The sequence below is a fragment of the Alosa pseudoharengus genome, unplaced genomic scaffold (assembly GCF_046254945.1).
Source record: "Alosa pseudoharengus isolate Yale_2024_CS ecotype anadromous, Long Island Sound unplaced genomic scaffold, YU_APseudo_1.1 YU_APseudo_1.1_scf_7, whole genome shotgun sequence".
Classification (NCBI taxonomy): domain Eukaryota; kingdom Metazoa; phylum Chordata; class Actinopteri; order Clupeiformes; family Clupeidae; genus Alosa; species Alosa pseudoharengus.
The window spans coordinates 30,427,872-30,447,047 of NW_027468859.1; the positions used below are offsets into that span (position 1 = coordinate 30,427,872).

The window sequence follows — 19,176 nt, forward strand, 5'->3', positions numbered from 1 at the left end:
GCACTGTGGAGTGGGTAAGACTGTTTTTAGTGGCAGGCTAACACATACTGTTGACTTGCAACTCTGCAACTAGAAGGACTGGATAAAACGTGCTGAAAACAGTCTCCACTGATAAATATCACACTTGCTAACTTGAAAATGAGGTTCTATGTCTAGAATCCTGACCCACCCCTTTGAAAAGGCACAGAATACACTCAGCTACTGCCAAACACTTAAAATTGAGGGACTGTAAAAACATCACTTGTGGGGACCAATTGAAAAAGTCCTACACACACAAAGTTGTGGGGACCAACTAAAGGCATCTCAAGCGGTCCTACACACACTTCACTTCAATAAAACAGTTAGAATCAAAGTGAGGTAGGATAAAACATGAGTTGTGGGAACCAATTGAAAAAGTCCTACACACACAAAGTTGTGGGGACCAACTAAAGGCATCTCAAGCGGTCCTACACACACTTCACTTCAATAAAACAGATAGAATCAAATTCAGGTAGGATAAAACATGAGTTGTGGGGACCAATTGAAAAAGTCCTACACACACAAAGTTGTGGGGACCAACTAAAGGCATCTCAAGCGGTCCTACACACACTTCACTTCAATAAAACAGTTAGAATCAAAGTGAGGTAGGATAAAACATCAGTTGTGGGGACCAATTGATAGAATTCAAAAAGCCCTGGCCTACTCTCAGCTTCAATAGGATATATCAGTTGTTGGAATCAAGTGAAAGCAAAGACTACATATATTGTAAGACAAAGGGGAAGAAATTGTATGCTATAAACTGTACCCAAAGGTTACGTTACTTAGGCTGGCTACGTAGTGCTAACAGACACATCATGATTATGTTACCTGAGTGGCACATGTTGGGAGGTCACTGCTAGAAGGCACATTTTCCAGGCTGCAAGTGGCATCCTCACCCTTGATAAGAAGAGAAATACATGTGCACAAAGTGTTAACATGTACCCTATGAATAGACCGTCAGTCATAACAACCTTCTAAACACCTTCACCTTGCACTTAGATTTGTATCTTTTTTTAAAACAGTGCATGTATGCTATAAACTGTACCCATTGCTAATGTTACTTAGGCTAGCAAAGTAGTGCTAACAGACATACAAGCAGCCTCTCTCATGAGATGACAAGAATGGTTACTTTCTGCCTGGCATTTTCTCTCTCCTAGTATGATGCAGTAAAAGTTGCATGTAATTCAAATTAGTGGCTAACTAGCTAGTTAGCAATAGTTTACATACAGCTCCAGGAGTTATGTTAAAGTGAGCAGAACGATAGCTGGACAAACTAGTTTCACATGAGGTGTAAGCACCAGCGCTATTACTGTGGCCCTAGCCTACCTAATGACCGTCAAATTCTGCTTCACAATACTATTTCCACAACAGGCAAAGACTGATTATGTTACCTGAGTGGCAGATGTTGGGAGGTCACTGGTAGAAGACACATTTTCCAGGCTGCAAGTGGCATCCTCACCCTTGATAAGAAGAGAAAGACATGGGCACAAAGTGTTAACGTGTACCTTATAAATAGACCGTCAGTCATAACAACCTTCTAAACACCTTGCACTTAGATTGCCATCTTTCATTATTTTATTTAACATGAGTTATAGGGACCGGGTGCAAGAAACCATGAAGGCCCTACACACAAACCTGACTTCAATATGATAATTAGAAGCAAGTTAAGAAAGGATAAAGCATTAGTTGTGGGGACTAAGTGAAAGAAATCTTAAAAAACCTACAAACCCTACACACAAACATACTCAACTTCAATAATGACAATGCATAGCAAGCTGAGGTACAATAAATGATCAGTTGTGAAGACCATACAAAGGAATTTAAAGGTGTGGTTCAGGATTTTGGACATAGGACCTTCATTTCCAAGTTAGCAAGTGTGATATTTATCAGTGGAGACCGTTTTAAACATATTTCATCCAGTCCTTCTAGTTGCAGAGTTCGCAGGTGCTAGGCTAGCGCAAGTCATCCGTATGTGTTAGCCTGCCACTAAAAACAGTCTTACCCACTCCACAGTACACCCGAGGCAAATAAATTATAACGCCAGACTTTCGATGTAAATGTCTGTGTTGATAGTTTTATTTCTAACATTATTCTATCCTTGCATTTTAAATGATCGCATTACATTTTGAGGGACTAGTTTCTAAGCAGCGGCAGAATTTTACTTGCTCTGGTTAGTAGTACTGCGCCAAAAAGTAAACAGAGAAGCGCACTCCAATCGGGACACCTAGTAGTAGCCTAGGTAATATCAGTCCGCCGCTGCCGCTGCCGTTGCTTATATGCCTACTACCAACTTCAGGGAACAAAGTATAACTATTGCAATGCAATGCAAGGGTAATTTTATTTCTAACAGTATTCTATCAACACAGACATTTACATCGATAGTCTGGTGTTATAATTGATATGCCTCGGGTGCACTGTGGAGTGGGTAAGACTGTTTTTAGTGGCAGGCTAACACATACTGTTGACTTGCAACTCTGCAACTAGAAGGACTGGATAAAACGTGCTGAAAACAGTCTCCACTGATAAATATCACACTTGCTAACTTGAAAATGAGGTTCTATGTCTAGAATCCTGACCCACCCCTTTGAAAAGGCACAGAATACACTCAGCTACTGCCAAACACTTAAAATTGAGGGACTGTAAAAACATCACTTGTGGGGACCAATTGAAAAAGTCCTACACACACAAAGTTGTGGGGACCAACTAAAGGCATCTCAAGCGGTCCTACACACACTTCACTTCAATAAAACAGTTAGAATCAAAGTGAGGTAGGATAAAACATGAGTTGTGGGAACCAATTGAAAAAGTCCTACACACACAAAGTTGTGGGGACCAACTAAAGGCATCTCAAGCGGTCCTACACACACTTCACTTCAATAAAACAGATAGAATCAAATTCAGGTAGGATAAAACATGAGTTGTGGGGACCAATTGAAAAAGTCCTACACACACAAAGTTGTGGGGACCAACTAAAGGCATCTCAAGCGGTCCTACACACACTTCACTTCAATAAAACAGTTAGAATCAAAGTGAGGTAGGATAAAACATCAGTTGTGGGGACCAATTGATAGAATTCAAAAAGCCCTGGCCTACTCTCAGCTTCAATAGGATATATCAGTTGTTGGAATCAAGTGAAAGCAAAGACTACATATATTGTAAGACAAAGGGGAAGAAATTGTATGCTATAAACTGTACCCAAAGGTTACGTTACTTAGGCTGGCTACGTAGTGCTAACAGACACATCATGATTATGTTACCTGAGTGGCACATGTTGGGAGGTCACTGCTAGAAGGCACATTTTCCAGGCTGCAAGTGGCATCCTCACCCTTGATAAGAAGAGAAATACATGTGCACAAAGTGTTAACATGTACCCTATGAATAGACCGTCAGTCATAACAACCTTCTAAACACCTTCACCTTGCACTTAGATTTGTATCTTTTTTTAAAACAGTGCATGTATGCTATAAACTGTACCCATTGCTAATGTTACTTAGGCTAGCAAAGTAGTGCTAACAGACATACAAGCAGCCTCTCTCATGAGATGACAAGAATGGTTACTTTCTGCCTGGCATTTTCTCTCTCCTAGTATGATGCAGTAAAAGTTGCATGTAATTCAAATTAGTGGCTAACTAGCTAGTTAGCAATAGTTTACATACAGCTCCAGGAGTTATGTTACAGTGAGCAGAACGATAGCTGGACAAACTAGTTTCACATGAGGTGTAAGCACCAGCGCTATTACTGTGGCCCTAGCCTACCTAATGACCGTCAAATTCTGCTTCACAATACTATTTCCACAACAGGCAAAGACTGATTATGTTACCTGAGTGGCAGATGTTGGGAGGTCACTGGTAGAAGACACATTTTCCAGGCTGCAAGTGGCATCCTCACCCTTGATAAGAAGAGAAAGACATGGGCACAAAGTGTTAACGTGTACCTTATAAATAGACCGTCAGTCATAACAACCTTCTAAACACCTTGCACTTAGATTGCCATCTTTCATTATTTTATTTAACATGAGTTATAGGGACCGGGTGCAAGAAACCATGAAGGCCCTACACACAAACCTGACTTCAATATGATAATTAGAAGCAAGTTAAGAAAGGATAAAGCATTAGTTGTGGGGACTAAGTGAAAGAAATCTTAAAAAACCTACAAACCCTACGCACAAACATACTCAACTTCAATAATGACAATGCATAGCAAGCTGAGGTAGAATAAATGATCAGTTGTGAAGACCATACAAAGGAATTTAAAGGTGTGGTTCAGGATTTTGGACATAGGACCTTCATTTCCAAGTTAGCAAGTGTGATATTTATCAGTGGAGACCGTTTTAAACATATTTCATCCAGTCCTTCTAGTTGCAGAGTTCGCAGGTGCTAGGCTAGCGCAAGTCATCCGTATGTGTTAGCCTGCCACTAAAAACAGTCTTACCCACTCCACAGTACACCCGAGGCAAATAAATTATAACGCCAGACTTTCGATGTAAATGTCTGTGTTGATAGTTTTATTTCTAACATTATTCTATCCTTGCATTTTAAATGATCGCATTACATTTTGAGGGACTAGTTTCTAAGCAGCGGCAGAATTTTACTTGCTCTGGTTAGTAGTACTGCGCCAAAAAGTAAACAGAGAAGCGCACTCCAATCGGGACACCTAGTAGTAGCCTAGGTAATATCAGTCCGCCGCTGCCGCTGCCGTTGCTTATATGCCTACTACCAACTTCAGGGAACAAAGTATAACTATTGCAATGCAATGCAAGGGTAATTTTATTTCTAACAGTATTCTATCAACACAGACATTTACATCGATAGTCTGGTGTTATAATTGATATGCCTCGGGTGCACTGTGGAGTGGGTAAGACTGTTTTTAGTGGCAGGCTAACACATACTGTTGACTTGCAACTCTGCAACTAGAAGGACTGGATAAAACGTGCTGAAAACAGTCTCCACTGATAAATATCACACTTGCTAACTTGAAAATGAGGTTCTATGTCTAGAATCCTGACCCACCCCTTTGAAAAGGCACAGAATACACTCAGCTACTGCCAAACACTTAAAATTGAGGGACTGTAAAAACATCACTTGTGGGGACCAATTGAAAAAGTCCTACACACACAAAGTTGTGGGGACCAACTAAAGGCATCTCAAGCGGTCCTACACACACTTCACTTCAATAAAACAGTTAGAATCAAAGTGAGGTAGGATAAAACATGAGTTGTGGGAACCAATTGAAAAAGTCCTACACACACAAAGTTGTGGGGACCAACTAAAGGCATCTCAAGCGGTCCTACACACACTTCACTTCAATAAAACAGATAGAATCAAATTCAGGTAGGATAAAACATGAGTTGTGGGGACCAATTGAAAAAGTCCTACACACACAAAGTTGTGGGGACCAACTAAAGGCATCTCAAGCGGTCCTACACACACTTCACTTCAATAAAACAGTTAGAATCAAAGTGAGGTAGGATAAAACATCAGTTGTGGGGACCAATTGATAGAATTCAAAAAGCCCTGGCCTACTCTCAGCTTCAATAGGATATATCAGTTGTTGGAATCAAGTGAAAGCAAAGACTACATATATTGTAAGACAAAGGGGAAGAAATTGTATGCTATAAACTGTACCCAAAGGTTACGTTACTTAGGCTGGCTACGTAGTGCTAACAGACACATCATGATTATGTTACCTGAGTGGCACATGTTGGGAGGTCACTGCTAGAAGGCACATTTTCCAGGCTGCAAGTGGCATCCTCACCCTTGATAAGAAGAGAAATACATGTGCACAAAGTGTTAACATGTACCCTATGAATAGACCGTCAGTCATAACAACCTTCTAAACACCTTCACCTTGCACTTAGATTTGTATCTTTTTTTAAAACAGTGCATGTATGCTATAAACTGTACCCATTGCTAATGTTACTTAGGCTAGCAAAGTAGTGCTAACAGACATACAAGCAGCCTCTCTCATGAGATGACAAGAATGGTTACTTTCTGCCTGGCATTTTCTCTCTCCTAGTATGATGCAGTAAAAGTTGCATGTAATTCAAATTAGTGGCTAACTAGCTAGTTAGCAATAGTTTACATACAGCTCCAGGAGTTATGTTACAGTGAGCAGAACGATAGCTGGACAAACTAGTTTCACATGAGGTGTAAGCACCAGCGCTATTACTGTGGCCCTAGCCTACCTAATGACCGTCAAATTCTGCTTCACAATACTATTTCCACAACAGGCAAAGACTGATTATGTTACCTGAGTGGCAGATGTTGGGAGGTCACTGGTAGAAGACACATTTTCCAGGCTGCAAGTGGCATCCTCACCCTTGATAAGAAGAGAAAGACATGGGCACAAAGTGTTAACGTGTACCTTATAAATAGACCGTCAGTCATAACAACCTTCTAAACACCTTGCACTTAGATTGCCATCTTTCATTATTTTATTTAACATGAGTTATAGGGACCGGGTGCAAGAAACCATGAAGGCCCTACACACAAACCTGACTTCAATATGATAATTAGAAGCAAGTTAAGAAAGGATAAAGCATTAGTTGTGGGGACTAAGTGAAAGAAATCTTAAAAAACCTACAAACCCTACGCACAAACATACTCAACTTCAATAATGACAATGCATAGCAAGCTGAGGTACAATAAATGATCAGTTGTGAAGACCATACAAAGGAATTTAAAGGTGTGGTTCAGGATTTTGGACATAGGACCTTCATTTCCAAGTTAGCAAGTGTGATATTTATCAGTGGAGACCGTTTTAAACATATTTCATCCAGTCCTTCTAGTTGCAGAGTTCGCAGGTGCTAGGCTAGCGCAAGTCATCCGTATGTGTTAGCCTGCCACTAAAAACAGTCTTACCCACTCCACAGTACACCCGAGGCAAATAAATTATAACGCCAGACTTTCGATGTAAATGTCTGTGTTGATAGTTTTATTTCTAACATTATTCTATCCTTGCATTTTAAATGATCGCATTACATTTTGAGGGACTAGTTTCTAAGCAGCGGCAGAATTTTACTTGCTCTGGTTAGTAGTACTGCGCCAAAAAGTAAACAGAGAAGCGCACTCCAATCGGGACACCTAGTAGTAGCCTAGGTAATATCAGTCCGCCGCTGCCGCTGCCGTTGCTTATATGCCTACTACCAACTTCAGGGAACAAAGTATAACTATTGCAATGCAATGCAAGGGTAATTTTATTTCTAACAGTATTCTATCAACACAGACATTTACATCGATAGTCTGGTGTTATAATTGATATGCCTCGGGTGCACTGTGGAGTGGGTAAGACTGTTTTTAGTGGCAGGCTAACACATACTGTTGACTTGCAACTCTGCAACTAGAAGGACTGGATAAAACGTGCTGAAAACAGTCTCCACTGATAAATATCACACTTGCTAACTTGAAAATGAGGTTCTATGTCTAGAATCCTGACCCACCCCTTTGAAAAGGCACAGAATACACTCAGCTACTGCCAAACACTTAAAATTGAGGGACTGTAAAAACATCACTTGTGGGGACCAATTGAAAAAGTCCTACACACACAAAGTTGTGGGGACCAACTAAAGGCATCTCAAGCGGTCCTACACACACTTCACTTCAATAAAACAGTTAGAATCAAAGTGAGGTAGGATAAAACATGAGTTGTGGGAACCAATTGAAAAAGTCCTACACACACAAAGTTGTGGGGACCAACTAAAGGCATCTCAAGCGGTCCTACACACACTTCACTTCAATAAAACAGATAGAATCAAATTCAGGTAGGATAAAACATGAGTTGTGGGGACCAATTGAAAAAGTCCTACACACACAAAGTTGTGGGGACCAACTAAAGGCATCTCAAGCGGTCCTACACACACTTCACTTCAATAAAACAGTTAGAATCAAAGTGAGGTAGGATAAAACATCAGTTGTGGGGACCAATTGATAGAATTCAAAAAGCCCTGGCCTACTCTCAGCTTCAATAGGATATATCAGTTGTTGGAATCAAGTGAAAGCAAAGACTACATATATTGTAAGACAAAGGGGAAGAAATTGTATGCTATAAACTGTACCCAAAGGTTACGTTACTTAGGCTGGCTACGTAGTGCTAACAGACACATCATGATTATGTTACCTGAGTGGCACATGTTGGGAGGTCACTGCTAGAAGGCACATTTTCCAGGCTGCAAGTGGCATCCTCACCCTTGATAAGAAGAGAAATACATGTGCACAAAGTGTTAACATGTACCCTATGAATAGACCGTCAGTCATAACAACCTTCTAAACACCTTCACCTTGCACTTAGATTTGTATCTTTTTTTAAAACAGTGCATGTATGCTATAAACTGTACCCATTGCTAATGTTACTTAGGCTAGCAAAGTAGTGCTAACAGACATACAAGCAGCCTCTCTCATGAGATGACAAGAATGGTTACTTTCTGCCTGGCATTTTCTCTCTCCTAGTATGATGCAGTAAAAGTTGCATGTAATTCAAATTAGTGGCTAACTAGCTAGTTAGCAATAGTTTACATACAGCTCCAGGAGTTATGTTACAGTGAGCAGAACGATAGCTGGACAAACTAGTTTCACATGAGGTGTAAGCACCAGCGCTATTACTGTGGCCCTAGCCTACCTAATGACCGTCAAATTCTGCTTCACAATACTATTTCCACAACAGGCAAAGACTGATTATGTTACCTGAGTGGCAGATGTTGGGAGGTCACTGGTAGAAGACACATTTTCCAGGCTGCAAGTGGCATCCTCACCCTTGATAAGAAGAGAAAGACATGGGCACAAAGTGTTAACGTGTACCTTATAAATAGACCGTCAGTCATAACAACCTTCTAAACACCTTGCACTTAGATTGCCATCTTTCATTATTTTATTTAACATGAGTTATAGGGACCGGGTGCAAGAAACCATGAAGGCCCTACACACAAACCTGACTTCAATATGATAATTAGAAGCAAGTTAAGAAAGGATAAAGCATTAGTTGTGGGGACTAAGTGAAAGAAATCTTAAAAAACCTACAAACCCTACGCACAAACATACTCAACTTCAATAATGACAATGCATAGCAAGCTGAGGTAGAATAAATGATCAGTTGTGAAGACCATACAAAGGAATTTAAAGGTGTGGTTCAGGATTTTGGACATAGGACCTTCATTTCCAAGTTAGCAAGTGTGATATTTATCAGTGGAGACCGTTTTAAACATATTTCATCCAGTCCTTCTAGTTGCAGAGTTCGCAGGTGCTAGGCTAGCGCAAGTCATCCGTATGTGTTAGCCTGCCACTAAAAACAGTCTTACCCACTCCACAGTACACCCGAGGCAAATAAATTATAACGCCAGACTTTCGATGTAAATGTCTGTGTTGATAGTTTTATTTCTAACATTATTCTATCCTTGCATTTTAAATGATCGCATTACATTTTGAGGGACTAGTTTCTAAGCAGCGGCAGAATTTTACTTGCTCTGGTTAGTAGTACTGCGCCAAAAAGTAAACAGAGAAGCGCACTCCAATCGGGACACCTAGTAGTAGCCTAGGTAATATCAGTCCGCCGCTGCCGCTGCCGTTGCTTATATGCCTACTACCAACTTCAGGGAACAAAGTATAACTATTGCAATGCAATGCAAGGGTAATTTTATTTCTAACAGTATTCTATCAACACAGACATTTACATCGATAGTCTGGTGTTATAATTGATATGCCTCGGGTGCACTGTGGAGTGGGTAAGACTGTTTTTAGTGGCAGGCTAACACATACTGTTGACTTGCAACTCTGCAACTAGAAGGACTGGATAAAACGTGCTGAAAACAGTCTCCACTGATAAATATCACACTTGCTAACTTGAAAATGAGGTTCTATGTCTAGAATCCTGACCCACCCCTTTGAAAAGGCACAGAATACACTCAGCTACTGCCAAACACTTAAAATTGAGGGACTGTAAAAACATCACTTGTGGGGACCAATTGAAAAAGTCCTACACACACAAAGTTGTGGGGACCAACTAAAGGCATCTCAAGCGGTCCTACACACACTTCACTTCAATAAAACAGTTAGAATCAAAGTGAGGTAGGATAAAACATGAGTTGTGGGAACCAATTGAAAAAGTCCTACACACACAAAGTTGTGGGGACCAACTAAAGGCATCTCAAGCGGTCCTACACACACTTCACTTCAATAAAACAGATAGAATCAAATTCAGGTAGGATAAAACATGAGTTGTGGGGACCAATTGAAAAAGTCCTACACACACAAAGTTGTGGGGACCAACTAAAGGCATCTCAAGCGGTCCTACACACACTTCACTTCAATAAAACAGTTAGAATCAAAGTGAGGTAGGATAAAACATCAGTTGTGGGGACCAATTGATAGAATTCAAAAAGCCCTGGCCTACTCTCAGCTTCAATAGGATATATCAGTTGTTGGAATCAAGTGAAAGCAAAGACTACATATATTGTAAGACAAAGGGGAAGAAATTGTATGCTATAAACTGTACCCAAAGGTTACGTTACTTAGGCTGGCTACGTAGTGCTAACAGACACATCATGATTATGTTACCTGAGTGGCACATGTTGGGAGGTCACTGCTAGAAGGCACATTTTCCAGGCTGCAAGTGGCATCCTCACCCTTGATAAGAAGAGAAATACATGTGCACAAAGTGTTAACATGTACCCTATGAATAGACCGTCAGTCATAACAACCTTCTAAACACCTTCACCTTGCACTTAGATTTGTATCTTTTTTTAAAACAGTGCATGTATGCTATAAACTGTACCCATTGCTAATGTTACTTAGGCTAGCAAAGTAGTGCTAACAGACATACAAGCAGCCTCTCTCATGAGATGACAAGAATGGTTACTTTCTGCCTGGCATTTTCTCTCTCCTAGTATGATGCAGTAAAAGTTGCATGTAATTCAAATTAGTGGCTAACTAGCTAGTTAGCAATAGTTTACATACAGCTCCAGGAGTTATGTTACAGTGAGCAGAACGATAGCTGGACAAACTAGTTTCACATGAGGTGTAAGCACCAGCGCTATTACTGTGGCCCTAGCCTACCTAATGACCGTCAAATTCTGCTTCACAATACTATTTCCACAACAGGCAAAGACTGATTATGTTACCTGAGTGGCAGATGTTGGGAGGTCACTGGTAGAAGACACATTTTCCAGGCTGCAAGTGGCATCCTCACCCTTGATAAGAAGAGAAAGACATGGGCACAAAGTGTTAACGTGTACCTTATAAATAGACCGTCAGTCATAACAACCTTCTAAACACCTTGCACTTAGATTGCCATCTTTCATTATTTTATTTAACATGAGTTATAGGGACCGGGTGCAAGAAACCATGAAGGCCCTACACACAAACCTGACTTCAATATGATAATTAGAAGCAAGTTAAGAAAGGATAAAGCATTAGTTGTGGGGACTAAGTGAAAGAAATCTTAAAAAACCTACAAACCCTACGCACAAACATACTCAACTTCAATAATGACAATGCATAGCAAGCTGAGGTAGAATAAATGATCAGTTGTGAAGACCATACAAAGGAATTTAAAGGTGTGGTTCAGGATTTTGGACATAGGACCTTCATTTCCAAGTTAGCAAGTGTGATATTTATCAGTGGAGACCGTTTTAAACATATTTCATCCAGTCCTTCTAGTTGCAGAGTTCGCAGGTGCTAGGCTAGCGCAAGTCATCCGTATGTGTTAGCCTGCCACTAAAAACAGTCTTACCCACTCCACAGTACACCCGAGGCAAATAAATTATAACGCCAGACTTTCGATGTAAATGTCTGTGTTGATAGTTTTATTTCTAACATTATTCTATCCTTGCATTTTAAATGATCGCATTACATTTTGAGGGACTAGTTTCTAAGCAGCGGCAGAATTTTACTTGCTCTGGTTAGTAGTACTGCGCCAAAAAGTAAACAGAGAAGCGCACTCCAATCGGGACACCTAGTAGTAGCCTAGGTAATATCAGTCCGCCGCTGCCGCTGCCGTTGCTTATATGCCTACTACCAACTTCAGGGAACAAAGTATAACTATTGCAATGCAATGCAAGGGTAATTTTATTTCTAACAGTATTCTATCAACACAGACATTTACATCGATAGTCTGGTGTTATAATTGATATGCCTCGGGTGCACTGTGGAGTGGGTAAGACTGTTTTTAGTGGCAGGCTAACACATACTGTTGACTTGCAACTCTGCAACTAGAAGGACTGGATAAAACGTGCTGAAAACAGTCTCCACTGATAAATATCACACTTGCTAACTTGAAAATGAGGTTCTATGTCTAGAATCCTGACCCACCCCTTTGAAAAGGCACAGAATACACTCAGCTACTGCCAAACACTTAAAATTGAGGGACTGTAAAAACATCACTTGTGGGGACCAATTGAAAAAGTCCTACACACACAAAGTTGTGGGGACCAACTAAAGGCATCTCAAGCGGTCCTACACACACTTCACTTCAATAAAACAGTTAGAATCAAAGTGAGGTAGGATAAAACATGAGTTGTGGGAACCAATTGAAAAAGTCCTACACACACAAAGTTGTGGGGACCAACTAAAGGCATCTCAAGCGGTCCTACACACACTTCACTTCAATAAAACAGTTAAAATCAAAGTGAGGTAGGATAAAACATCAGTTGTGGGGACCAAATGAAAAGGTCCTACACACACAAAGTTGTGGGGACCAACTAAAGGCATCTCAAGCGGTCCTACACACACTTCACTTCAATAAAACAGTTAGAATCAAAGTGAGGTAGGATAAAACATCAGTTGTGGGGACCAATTGATAGAATTCAAAAAGCCCTGGCCTACTCTCAGCTTCAATAGGATATATCAGTTGTTGGAATCAAGTGAAAGCAAAGACTACATATATTGTAAGACAAAGGGGAAGAAATTGTATGCTATAAACTGTACCCAAAGGTTACGTTACTTAGGCTGGCTACGTAGTGCTAACAGACACATCATGATTATGTTACCTGAGTGGCACATGTTGGGAGGTCACTGCTAGAAGGCACATTTTCCAGGCTGCAAGTGGCATCCTCACCCTTGATAAGAAGAGAAATACATGTGCACAAAGTGTTAACATGTACCCTATGAATAGACCGTCAGTCATAACAACCTTCTAAACACCTTCACCTTGCACTTAGATTTGTATCTTTTTTTAAAACAGTGCATGTATGCTATAAACTGTACCCATTGCTAATGTTACTTAGGCTAGCAAAGTAGTGCTAACAGACATACAAGCAGCCTCTCTCATGAGATGACAAGAATGGTTACTTTCTGCCTGGCATTTTCTCTCTCCTAGTATGATGTAATTCAAATTAGTGGCTAACTAGCTAGTTAGCAATAGTTTACATACAGCTCCAGGAGTTATGTTAAAGTGAGCAGAACGATAGCTGGACAAACTAGTTTCACATGAGGTGTAAGCACCAGCGCTATTACTGTGGCCCTAGCCTACCTAATGACCGTCAAATTCTGCTTCACAATACTATTTCCACAACAGGCAAAGACTGATTATGTTACCTGAGTGGCAGATGTTGGGAGGTCACTGGTAGAAGGCACATTTTCCAAGCTGCAAGTGGCAGCCTCACCCTTGATAAGAAGAGAAAGACATGGGCACAAAGTGTTAACGTGTACCTTATAAATAGACCGTCAGTCATAACAACCTTCTAAACACTTTCACCTTGCACTTAGATTGCCATCTTTCATTATTTTATTTAACATGAGTTATAGGGACCGGATGCAAGAAACCATGAAGGCCCTACACACAAACCTGACTTCAATATGATAATTAGAAGCAAGTTAAGAAAGGATAAAGCATTAGTTGTGGGGACTAAGTGAAAGAAATCTTAAAAAACCTACAAACCCTACACACAAACATACTCAACTTCAATAATGACAATGCATAGCAAGCTGAGGTAGAATAGTTCTAGTTGCAGAGTTCGCAGGTGCTAGGCTAGCGCAAGTGATCAGTATGTGTTAGCCTGCCACTAAAAACAGTCTTACCCACTCCACAGTACACCCGAGGCAAATAAATTATAACACCAGACTATCGATGTAAATGTCTGTGTTCAATAAGCTTAACTATAGCCTTAACTCAAAACAGTTGTTAGGCATATATCATTCTGATCTGTAGAAATGTCACATGCAGCCATGCCTACATTCTGCTTACTGCACATTAATTTTAGGCTAATATATTATGATATTCAGTATTCAGGAATGATATTTTACCCTATCATTCTATTGTTAAAGCAGTCATACCTGCAGGCATTTAATTGGGCTACAGGTTTTCTACAGGAATGGCATGTTGCATAAACTTGCGACGTGTGCCGAATACAGAGTTGTTATTGAAAACTTTGGCGTCAGCAAAACAACTGTGCACCGATGTGTGAATTCAATTTGTTTTATTCTACAGGAACAAGCAAGAGAGCACATTAAGTTGCCTAATGTTGGGGAAGCGCCAGAGATGGCTGAGATTCTCTGAAGGTTACATAACGCAATGCGAATAAACTGTTTCCATCAACTTTATTCGCATTATACCTTATGCGCATCGAGAGTGGATCCACCCCCCCTCTAGCAAATCAAATATTGATGCGCATTCAAAATTTTGATGTGCATTTCACGTTGTTTCCATTCGAATAGATAAAATGTGCATTAGCAAGTTGGATGGAAGCACGCTAACTAAGAAAGGGATCACTCACAGGTTGGGACAGTGATTAATAAAACCATGCAAGCAAAGTACAGGTGTTTGTAAACTGAAAAGCAGTACACAGAAATCGAAGAAAGCTATTATTCTAATTTAAATCTAATAAAGTTATTATTTTAAACAGAAATTGCTAACGCTGCTAGATCTCACCTCATTTCTCCATGGCCAACAAACAGAGATGTGGTTTACCATCAACCTCAATTAACTTCATGCGGCAATTAGGAGTCTTATGGTCATCATTCACCAATCTCCCAAGACTGTTGTCTTCCAATGCTGCGTCAATGCTGGAAAATGCATTAAAATCAACAAGAGCAATTTTTTGAAGGAACACTCCAATTTTTTGAGAAATAGGCTCATTTTCTAACGCCCTAAGAGTTTTACAGTTTTTTTTAATCCAGTTAGTACATTTAGTAAGACCTCTGGAACTGGCAGTAGCACTTTACCTATTAGCCTAAAACTTACCACCACCATTTGCCTTTCCATTTAAAGTCAAACAAAAAGACACAGCAAGCTTTATGGTAGATTTTCCTCCTATGCTGAGCTTCTACTGCATCAATGATTACTCCTCTGTATTCAACCACGAAATCACCCTGCTGGAATGGTGCTAAGGTAAAGACACATCACGGCCTGAAAAACAGAATGTGGGTCAGAAATGTACAAAAAACTTCATCAGCATACATGAGCATATAAACTTAGGCCTTAAATCAGGAACCAGTTAGGGCTGGGCGATATGGCTAAAAATAATATTGCAATATTTTTAGTCTATTTGACAATATAGAATATATATCTCAATATTTTGACATTTTCTCAAAAGTGCTTCATGAATTCTCACTTTCACCCTATGTTTTAAATCATGCCAGTATGATAAAGTAGGCTATGATAAATCATACCAGTCCAATCCCTGTAAATTATACCCGCATGAAAAAAATCTTGGTTATTCACAAGTGGTTTCTATTTTAAATTTGCATGTAAAAGCAGAGGTGAAAGTAGTTTTGAATTATTGCCAGTAGCCTACTAGTAAAGTTTCTCATAGGGAAAAGTGTGCATACAAAAAAATTCAACACATCTAAATAGGGTACATCAGTTGATTTATTTTAGCCTATTTGCAGAGCATTCATCATGGCCTGTTATTTGGCTTGATCATTCTATATCTGCCTCAATGCTAAGATCTCGTAAATGTAATGTAAAATTCAATCTGGAGGGGAAGCATAGACAAACATTTACCATGAGAAATGCATGTGTGGAGAGTGAGAAGTGCGCATTTGCGCTGTCATTTTCAAACAGTCAGATGTGTACATAGACAGTATCCCTTCTGCCTAAGGCACAGATATCGTTGTAACTTTAATTTGAAGATCCCTTGCTATTTGTGTTGCTTCCATCTATTAACCTAGCTCATTGTTGAACAACACTAGCCTATGCTACCGCTGCTTTTGAACTGAAAGTTAACTTTTTCACATCTACACCTAGATGTCATACACTTTGTACATTTCACATCTACACCTAGATGTCATACACTGTCCGAACTGTTCAGGATTGGTTGGTGAGTGTGTGGTGTGCATTGTTCACGTTGTTACTGAGAGGGAACCCTCAAGATCAGAAACTAGAGGGGTCTAGATACTCTGTATAACTCATTATACTGAAAACAATACCAAGGCATATAGTTTCTGATCTTGATATAAGATTAATAACACTTGGTTAGATTGTATTAGATAAGCAGCAGTTTTGCAGTATATTAATACTGTTATCGATGGCCTAAGCTAAAGTCCACAATCTCTTGAAACATAATCTTTGAATCAAGCCATCTTCACTCCATGTTTAAAAGTAACACTTCAAAGCACACGATAATACGCATTATTTTCTAATCTTGAGCATGAACAAGCAAGAAATCGTGTCCTGACTGCAAATCTTACTCAAATTTCCACTAAATAAACGTAGCCACGAGCATAGCCTACTGTAGCTGCTACACAGGCATGACTGGTGTGATGTCTACAAGTGATTATATACATCACGTCGCCAGCATTTACACATCTATGAAACAAACCTGCCGACCACCAAAGTGTTCGACAAAAAGTTTACAGCGTCTTCTTGAGAGCTCGTCTGTGCTACATACAGTGGCCACTTCATTCACGCCTTCCGTTATTCATGCAGCTCCTTGAAATGTATTGCAACATTGACGTACAACGTATGCCTTCAACGCATGTGAACGAGACAACGACTTTGTTAAAGCCGAATTTATCCACGGTTCAGTTTGAATTACTTGCTGTTAACACGTAAATTACTGTGACTTTTGCTCAGTATCCAAAAACAGCGCACAAGACTGAAACATTAAGCATATTTCTTACCAATAGCGGGGACATGTTTTTGCAGCATGTAGGCGAACTCTCAACAGGTGTAGCCTACATTAACAAGCAAGAAAGCGTCCTGACTGCAAATCTTAGTCAAACCAGTAAATAAACATGTAGTCACGCGCATACACAGGCATGCATGATTACCTCTGGCTTGATGTGAATGTAATACCCGACATCACGTCGCCTTTACACATCAAACAAACATGCGAACGACCAAAGTGTAAGACAAAAGTTCACAGCGTCTTGTGAGCTTGTCTGTGCTATGCCTTCACCGCATGTGAAGGAGACCATTTGTTAACGCCGAATTTATCCACGGTTGAGTCTTACTGTTCACACGCAAATGACTGTGACCTTTGCTCAGTGTAAACAAACAGCACACAGGCTGACACATAAATTAAGCATATTCTTACCACTATCGAGCGGGGACATATGTTAAATGTTTGCAGCATGTCGGCGAACTCTCAACACTTGTACATGATAACACTCTCACTTTATACTGCAACCTACACAACTCAAAACCAGCGCAGAATTACTTGAACAAACAAATTGCTGTAGTCTGTGAACTTGAATATGACACTGCCTGCCTGAAGCTAGTTTTTAAAATAGCGCCTTGTGGAGGAATAAGTAGATCTCAAGACACAACTGAACATCTTTTACAGAGTTCTGAGCTGTTAGCAAACATTTCTGTTTTCCTGCTGTTTCCGGTTTAAAATATTACATACCTTTTTTAGGGCTAATGAACTTAGCTTCCAGCATTTCAGTGTCTCTGCAATTACGTGCATGGTCACATGCTTCGCGCATGGGATTTTGTCTTCGTTGTAGCATGTTAATCTGTAAATGAAGACATTTATATTAAACGATTTGTATCGTGTCAGTTTACCACATTTGGACAGCAGAAGTTATTCCTTCAAGGGAAATGAACTGTTGCTAACTCAATGTGCACCAAATTCGTAATTGCTAGCACATTATGCTGGCTCACTTTTACAATTTACTTAGCCATCTTTGCATATGAGCTGCCTAGCATAATGTGCTAGCAACTACAAACGTGGTGTTAGTTTAACCAATATAACACCAGGTTTTGTGAAAGTATGTCTTAGGAGTAAGGCATAAAAACAAACACAATATTTACGTAGTCAAATTTAACAACCACAACTAGCGTTTACCAACTGCTTTGAAACTGCCTACAGATAAAAAAGACCTGACATCTACTGAAGCAAGCCCACCATGCATTATGTAGCCTTTTGACTTCCCTCGCCCTCATTTGTTTTTTCTTTGTTCAAACATTTCGACTTAATGTGTATAAACTGATACAATATGCTGTAGTAATAGGTATTTACCTTTTGTTGCTGCTGGCATGGTTGTCCTTCCTCTGAAGTTTGAGAAAAAGACGATTAGTCAAATGAAGTCTGATAACATTACATTTTCTGAATGCAAAGTTATACTTAACTTACCTTTTTTGTAATGTCAAAACTAGGTATGAGAAGTGTGATATCTACATGCACATAGAATACTATCAAGAACTTTATTCCAGCATTCATAACTCATTTTACCCATATTATACAAGTGCATAATTAAAGAATTCACCATGCTACTCTCAATGATAGGGCAACCATCTTAACATGCAATTTAGCTATAAGCTAGGCTACTTGCTGCTACATGTGCTCCCCTTGACCCTGAACATTAACACTTACAGCAGTTAGGCATGCATTGTTATTTGACAATCTACAATTAACATTTACTCTCGCAATTTAATTAAACTTACTTTTTATCTGTGAAGTTGGATGATGTTCCATAAAATAGTAAAGATCTGTAGAAAAAATATCGCTGTTCCCAAAATGGTGGATGCTTCTTCTTCTGCTTTTGGTTTTCTGGCGGTCTTTCGATGATGCGATCTACTCATTTGCATATTCTGATTTCTCGGATCTGATTGGTAGATGTCCATATGTGTGTGTGTGTGAGAGAGATATGCAGTTACAGTGTCTGGTCATGGGTTGGCGGTACTGAGCACCCCAAAACACACACAAAACACACATTTTCAAAATTTCATGACATATAGGCCAACCTAAAATTTTGTATCTAGGCAGTTGGCAATGTTGTTCTAGGCTCA

General features: G+C 39.8%; 1 protein-coding gene and 1 long non-coding RNA gene across 2 annotated transcripts in view; both read right to left on the reverse strand.

Moving 5' to 3' along the window:
* The window catches only part of aldh6a1 (aldehyde dehydrogenase 6 family, member A1), a 67,954-nt gene that overhangs the window by 37,235 nt on the left and 11,543 nt on the right, over nt 1-19,176 (reverse strand). The window lies entirely within an intron of this gene.
* On the reverse strand, nt 13,544-19,051 carry LOC143109643 (uncharacterized). The gene is made up of 6 exons (XR_012983923.1): nt 18,832-19,051; nt 18,407-18,438; nt 17,792-17,900; nt 15,184-15,348; nt 14,872-15,005; nt 13,544-13,607 (listed from the first exon to the last, which is right to left on the reverse strand). It is a non-coding gene; the product is annotated as an uncharacterized LOC143109643 (long non-coding RNA).